The sequence below is a fragment of the Homarus americanus genome, unplaced genomic scaffold, assembly GCF_018991925.1.
Source record: "Homarus americanus isolate GMGI-L3 unplaced genomic scaffold, GMGI_Hamer_2.0 scaffold30108, whole genome shotgun sequence".
NCBI classification, from domain to species: domain Eukaryota; kingdom Metazoa; phylum Arthropoda; class Malacostraca; order Decapoda; family Nephropidae; genus Homarus; species Homarus americanus.
This window is the reverse complement of record NW_024748109.1, coordinates 9247385-9255236: the sequence shown is the minus strand read 5'-3', so window position 1 is coordinate 9255236 and position 7852 is coordinate 9247385.

Below are 7852 nucleotides of genomic sequence, written 5' to 3'. Positions count from 1 at the left end.
CATACTAATTGGTTCATAGTTGAACAGGGAGTAAGACAAGGCTGTGTTCAATCTCCAACATTGTGTAATAAATATTCAGAATTCTTAATGAGAGAAATTATAAATGATAATGAAGGACTAAAAGTTAATGGTAAAGTAATATCAAATAAACACTATGCAGATGGTACTGTTCTTAACACAGATAGTGAAGATGCGTTATAAAAACTCGTAAAAAGATTAGTGGAAAAATGTGAAAAATATGGGTTAAGAGTTAATGATGTATAGGCTAAAGCAATGGTCGATTGCAAATTGGAAAAAAAAATCCCACCCACAATTTTTGGTAGACAACAGGGAACTTAAGCACGTGGGAAATTTTGTGTATTTTGGAAGTAACATTAGCTGTGATGGATGATGTACGGAAGAAATCAAAACAAGAATAAGTCAAGCAAAAACAGCATTTAATAATATAGAAGACCTCATGAAAAGGAACATTAACTTTAATTTGAGGGAAAGGCTTCTGAAAGGCTTCATATTGTAAGGACTGATTTATGGGTCAAAAGCGTAGACACTTTCAGCAGACACCAGGAAGAGGATGGAGGCCTTTGAAATGTGATGTTATAGAAGAATATTAAGAATAAGCTACACTGACAGGAACACAAACGAAGAAGTACAAAGATTAACAAAAACTCCAAGAGAAATACTTAAAATGTACAAACGAGAAAAATTAGTTACTTTGGTCATATAATTAGAGATGAGGGAAGAATAGCAGAAATATTAATGGTCAAAGTTGAGGGTGTGAGGGCCAGGGGGAAAGACAGAGACGGAGATGGATGAATAAGCCCCCAGAGAGTTACAAAACCTTGGAGGATCGGTAAAAACAGCCCGAGAACGTTTAGAGTGGAGGACTGTGGTCGCCAACCCTCAGATATAAGGACGGTACTCTAATTGATTGAACCTAACCTAACCTAATAAAATCTAACCTAAGCAAACTATCCTGGTGTGTGTATTAGACTGTACCCACAAAATTCCGGTTCCTCGAATGTATGTAAGTATGTATGTATGTAAGTATGTATGTATGTATGTATGTATGTATGTATGTATGTATGTATGTATGTCTAGTTACTGTGTTATTATGGTCCTCCTTTCATCAGTTCATGTACACTTTCGTCTCTGTCATTCGTTTTATTTTCCTATATATTCTCTTCATTTATATATTTTCCGTTCATTATGAGAGGAGTGTGTGTATGATGAATAAAAACCACACACACACACACACACACACACACACACTAGAAGGAGTGTTCCTCCACTCTTACCGTTTACTTCTTGCCCTCGTCCTCTCTTCTCCTCTCTCGTCTCTCCTCTTTACCTCACTTCCTTCTCCTTTTTTCCTCTAATCAGTTCCTTTCACCTTTCTCTTTTCTCTCTCCACCTCTCTTCTTCCTCTCTATTTTTCTCTTCATCTCCTTTCTTCTCCCTCTCTCCCCTCTCATTCCCCTCCTTCACTCTCCTTCTCCCCGTCCTCCCTCCTCTCTCCTCTTCTCCTGTTCTTTCTTCTTCTCTCATTTAGTTTCGTTCTTTCTGCCTATCTCCTCTCCCCCTCTCTCTCGCTCTCTCTCTCTTCTTCCTATTTCCCCTTCACCTCTCCCATCTCTTCTTCCTGTCTACTCTTCCTTCTCCCCTCCTTCATCCCAACTCCTCTCCTCCCTCCTTCCCTCCCCTGCTCCCTCTCCTCATCCTCCGCTCACCCCCCATCCTCATCCCCCTCCCTCACCCCCTCTCCTCTTCCCCCTCCCCTCACCCTCTTCCTCCCCCATCCCCCTCCTCACCCCCTCATCCTCCCCCCCTCCCCCCCTCATCATCCGTGTTAATCCCACCGACAACATCGCGCGTGTCATGTAATCGCTTTTATGGAGCTGGTTATTCCCTTCCTCTTGCTCCTCTTCCTCTTTCACCTCCTCGTTCTCTTTCACCTCCTCCTCTTCCACCTCCTCTTCTTGTCTTTACCCTTTCCTCTTCCTTTCCATTTGTTCTTCCTCATCGTTTTCTTTCGCCTTCTCTTATCCCCCCTCGTTTTCATCTCTCTCTCTTAATCTCCACCCTTTAGATCAACTTCCTCAACCTCCTCCTCTTTCACTTCGCAATTATCCTTTCTCCTCGTTCACTCATTCATCTTCATCATCATCTTTATCAACGTCAACATCATTTTCTTTCTCTACCTGATCCTCCTCCTCCTCCATCTCCACTATATCACTTTCCTCCCCACTCTTCCATCCTTCTTCCTTTCCCTTCTCTTCAATCTCATTTTCTTCCTTCTTTCCTTTCCTTCTTTTCCATCTCACCTTCCTCCCTTCTTTCGTTCTTTTCTTCATTGTTTCCTTCTTTCATCTTTTAAACATTAAAGTATAAACATTACACACGTAGGTAAAGTCTGCCCGTGTTGTTCCTGCTCAAGGATTATCATCACCAAAGACGTCCACCAAGTTTGTGTTTTATCTTCTGAGAATATAATTACCTTACTTGGGTTAACAGCCGGCCACAGTGTGAGGGTTAGCAGCCGGCCACAGTGTGAGGGTCAGCAGCCGGCTACAATGTGAGGGTCAGCAGCCGGCCACAGTAAGAAGGTCAGCAGTTGGTCAGTGTGAGGGTCATCAGCCGGCCACAGTGTGAGGGTCAGCAGCCGGCCACAGTGTGAGGGTCAGCATCCGGCCACAGTAAGAGGGTCAGCAGCCGGCCACAGTGTGAGGGTCAGCAGCCGGCCACAGTGTGAGGGTCAGCATCCGGCCACAGTGTGCCACAGGTCAGCAGAGTCAGCAGTGTGATCAGCAGCCACAGTGTGAGGTCAGCAACCAGCCACAGTAAGAAGGGTCAGCAGCTGGTCAGTGTGGTCAGCAGGTGGCATAGTGTGTGGGTTAGCAGCTGCCTACAGTGAAAAGGTAAGTAACTGGCCATAGTGAGAGGGACAGAGTGTGGCCAATGTGAGGATCAGCATGTGGCCAATGTGAGAGTCAGCAGCTGGCCACAGTGAGAAGGGCAGTAACTGGCCACAGTGTGAGGGTCAGCAGGTGGCCAGTGTGAGGGTCAGCAGGTGGCCAGTGTGAGGGTAAGCAGGTCTCTACAGTGTGGGGGTCAGCAAGCGGCCATTGTGTAAGGGTCAGCAGGTGGTCACAGTGTGAGGGTCAGTAGGTGGCCACAATATGAGGCTCAGCAGGTGGCCACAGGGTAAGAGCTCAGCTTAAATAAGATGAGTGAGAACAAGACTCCGTGAGGCGAAAATATTTACAGCAGTGGAGAAAGAGGAGGATGAGTAGAAGGTTCGTGTGTATTGGCGTCTGTGCCTTGGTATACGAATTTGCATACTTAATCCTTTGTATATGTGTTTGTATATTCATGCTGTGTGTGTGCGTGTGCGTGTGCGTGTGCGTGTGTGTGTGTGTGTGTGTTTTGCTTTCATCTCTCTCCCCATATCTTTTTTTCCATTCTTATCCCCTCTTCTCTTCCTTACTTTCCTCCCTACTCCCATCTCATATCCATACTCCCCTATATCATCTTCCCCTTCCTTATTACAGTCATTATTCCATCTTCTTTTTATTTCCTTCCTTATTCCACCTCTTCTTTTCTCCTCGCCTATAATCCTGTCTCTTATCCATTCCATCTCCTTCCCTTCCAATGTCCCAGTCATTTCCCGTCTCCCTCATTGCCTCCCCACCCTGTCACTTCCTCACTCCTTCACCTCCCTCCCTTCATCCTTTTCTTCTCCTTACTCCTCCTCCTCCCTGTCTCCTTCCCTGCCACTTCCTCACTCCTTCACCGCCCTCCTCCCCTTCCGTCCTGTCCCCTGCTCCTCCCTTCCTCCTCGTCTCCTCCTCCTCCTCTGTCTTCTCCTTACTTCTCCTATGTCCCTCCCCACTCCCTCTGCCTCACTAGTCAAAGGCCTAACTCACCCTCCCCTCCCCTTGTAATATAACACGTCATCCTCCTTCATTTCTCTGTCGTGACATGAGGCCAACACGCACTACAAGGTCAGAGAACCAATCCAAGTGTCTCTTCGCTACACACATCCCCACTGCCAGGCCTCACCCACATGGCTCTTCGGAGGTCCCGGAAAAATTTCTGGCTGCAGGTGAGTCCGTCTCGAGTCCTGATTTGTATCCAAGATAACCTTAAGACTGGGATTGGGCCCCATTAGAACTGAGGGTCTTTTAGGTCTAAGGCCATTAGAACTGAGGGTCTATTAGGTCTAGGGCCAAGTAGACGATGATCTATTAGAACTTGAGACAATTTAGATTCGTGATATATTAGGACCGATTAGTTATGGTTCAATTTAAAAGATGATTTGCTGTATAAGGAATGGGGCTCATTATAAATTGGTCTAATAGGGCAAAGACACATTAGAACTGGGGTCTATTATTACTGGAGACCAATTACTTAATCACCACAATTTTATAACGTAATCAGTGTTAACACACACACACACACACACACACACACACACACACACACACACACACACACACACACACACACACACACACACACACACACACACACACACACACACTCACTCACTCACTACTCACTCACCCCACCACTCACTCACTCTCTCTCTCTCTCCTCGTCTTAACAACACAGACACAGGGACAATGGTGGTAGTGGTGATGATGGTGATTATGATATTGGTAGTGATAGTGGTAGTCGATGTGGTGATGCAGGTGATGGTGGTGGTCGAGGTATTCCGTATAAAGGTAATGGTGAAGATTATGTAATGGTAAATGGTAATGATAGTGTGAAGGTGCAAGTGATGGTGGTGGTGATGGTGGTGGTGGTGGGCGTGGTCGTTCCTTCCTTCCCTCCTCCCTCCACCCACTATCCTCCACAGTGCCTGTCCCATTGTCAATAACGTCTCTACCTCAAAGGGTGTGCACGTTGTGGTCAAAGGGAGGAGGGAAAGGAAGATCCAAACTTCTGGAGGAGAAATATATATATATATATACATATATATATATATATATATATATATATATATATATATATATATATTATATATATATATATATATATATATATATATATATATATATTTATTTATTTATTTATTTATATATATATATATATATACAATATATATATATATATATATATATATATATATATATATATATATATATATATATATATATATATATATATGAAGAGTAAAGGGTCCGGATGAAGCAAAGGATGAAGAGAAGTAAATAAGAGGAAGGAAGGAAAGTGGTGAAGTAAATCAGTGGAGAAAGGAAAGGAACAAGTAACAAAGAGAAAGAACAGGAGTAAGAGAAAGGAAAATAATATAAAAATACGAAAGAGAATGTGAGTGACTATAAAAGATGCAAAATGAAGGAGAGTAATATGAAGTAGGTGAGAGCAGAGGAGGAGGGAGAGCAATGGAGGTAGAGAAGCTTAAGGGGTAGGGAGAGTGGGGGAGGTGAGCTGGATGTGTGGGGGGAGGTGGCAGGCTGGATGTAGGGGAGGTGAAGCTGGATGTGGGGGAGGTGAGATAGTGTGGGGAGGGGGGTGAGCTGGATGTGTGGGGGAGGGAGGTGTGATGGGAGTGGGGGAGAGGTGAGATGGATGTGGGGGAGGGGAGTGGGCTGGATGTGGGGAGGGGGTGTGATGGGGAGTGGGGGAGGGGGGGGGAGGTGAGATGGATGTGGGGGGAGGGGGAGGTGGGCTGGATGTGAGGGAGTTGTGTGATGGGGAGTGGGGGGAGGGGGAGGGTGGTGAGAGGATGAGGGCCAGGGGAAGGGGTAGGGGCGACGGGATCAAGGGAGGTAGGGGAAGTAGGGAGGTGAGGAGAATGCAAGGGAGATGGGGAGGAAGTGAGGGTAGGGGAGAGTAGGGAGATAAGTGGGTGGGAAGAGTGAGGGAGGTAAGGGGAGGAGTAGGGAGGTGAGGGGAGTAGAGGTGAGGGGGAGTGAGGAGAATGGGGAGGTAGAGGAAGTGAGGGAGGTAAGGAGTGGGGAGGTGGTGGTAGGAAGTAGGGGACGTGGGGGAGGGTAGGGGTGGGGAGGAATGGGGATGTAAGGGGAGGAAGGGAGGTAGGAGGCAGAGTAGAGTAGGGAGGTGAGGGGAGGAGGCCCCAGGGAGGTGGGGGAGGGAGGTGGGGGGGAGGGAGGTAGGTGAGAGAGTAGGGGAGGAAGTAGGGATGTAAAGGGAGGAAGTAGGGATGTAAAGGGGGAGGAAGTAGGGAGGTGGGAGTAGGGAGTAGGAGTGGAGGAGTAGGGAGGTAAAGGGGAGTGGGGAGGTGGGGAGGAGGGTGGGGGGGGAGGGAGGGTGGGGAGGAAGTGGGGATGTAAAGGGGGAGGGAAGTAGGGATGTGAGGGGAGAGTGAGGGGTAGGGAGTGGGAAGTGAGGAGTAGGGAGGTGAGGGAGTGGGAGGTGGGGGTGGGGAAGTGGGGAGATGGGGAGAGTGGGGAGGAGAGAGGGAGAGTAGGGAGGTGGGGAGAGAGTAGGGGAGGAAGGGAGGTGGGGGGAGGGGGTGGGGGAGGGAGTGGGGAGGTGGGGGAGGAGTAGGGGAGGTAGGGGAGGGGGAGTGGGGAGGTGGGGGAGAGAGTGCAGGTGGGGGAGGAAGTGGGGAGGTGGGGTGTGAGGGAGGTGCAGGTGGGGAGGGAGGCCAGGGGTGGGGGAAGTGGGGTGGGGTGAGAGTAGGGAGTGGGGTGAGGAGTACGGAGGTGGGGGGAGGGAGAGTACGGAGGTGGGGGGAGAAGTACGGAGGTGGGGTAGGGGAAGTGGGGAGATGGGGAGGAGTACCCAGGTGGAGATGGGAGGTGGGGAGGGGGGCACAGGTGGGGAGGAGTAGGGAGGTGGGGGAGGAGTACGGAGGTGGGAGTGGGGGAGTGGGGAGGGAGTGGGAGTGAGGGGAGGAGTGGGGTGGGGGTGGGGAGGTGAGGGGTGGGGAGTGGGAGATGGGGAGAGTGGAGGATGGGGAGTAAGGAGGATAGGGTGGGGAAGTACGGAGGTGGGGAGGAAGTGGGGAGGTGGGGGAGGGAGTAGGGTGGGGGAGGGAGGTGGGGAGGTGGGGAGGGTGCAGTGGGGGAGGTGGGGCTGCAGGTGGGAGGAAGTGCACGGAGGTGGGGGAGGAGTGGGGAGATGGGGTGAGGTGCAGGTGGGGAGGAAGTGGGGAGGTGGGGAGAGTGGGGAGGTGGGGGGAGTAGGGGAGGTGGGGGGGATGGGGATGAGTTATGAGGGAGTGCAGGTGGGGAGGTGAAAGTACGGAGGTGGGGAGAGGGAGTACGGAGGTGGGGAGTGGGGAGTACAGGTGGGAGGAAGTGCAGGAGGGGGGGAGTGCAGGTGGGGGAGGAAGTGGGGAGATGGGGTGAGGGAAGTGGGGAGATGGGGGTGGGAAGTGCAGGTGGGGGTGGGGAGTGCAGGTGTGGGGGAGGGTACGGAGGTGGGGGTGGGGGAAGTGGGGAGATGGGAGGAAGTGGGGAGATGGGGAGGAAGTAGGAGATAGGGGTAGGGAGGTACGGGTGGGGAGGAGTGCAGGTGGGGTGGGGAGTAGGGATGGGGAGGGGGAGTGCAGGTGGGGGTGGGGAGTGCAGGTGGGGAGGGGAGTGCAGGTGGGGGTGCAGGGAGTGCAGGAGGTGGGGAGGAAGTGCGGAGGTGGGGTGGGGAGTGCAGGTGGGGTGGGGAGTGCGGAGTGGGGAGGAGTGCAGGTGGGGTGGGGAAGTGGGGATGGGGAGTGGGGAGATGGGGGGGGAGTGGGAGATGGGGGTGGGGAGTGCAGGTGGGGAGAGTGGGGATGGGGTGGGGAGGCACGGGTGAGGGGGAAGTACAGAGGTAGGGAGGGAAGTACGGAGTAGGGGTTCACTGTCCCAATATTGCACTGGGC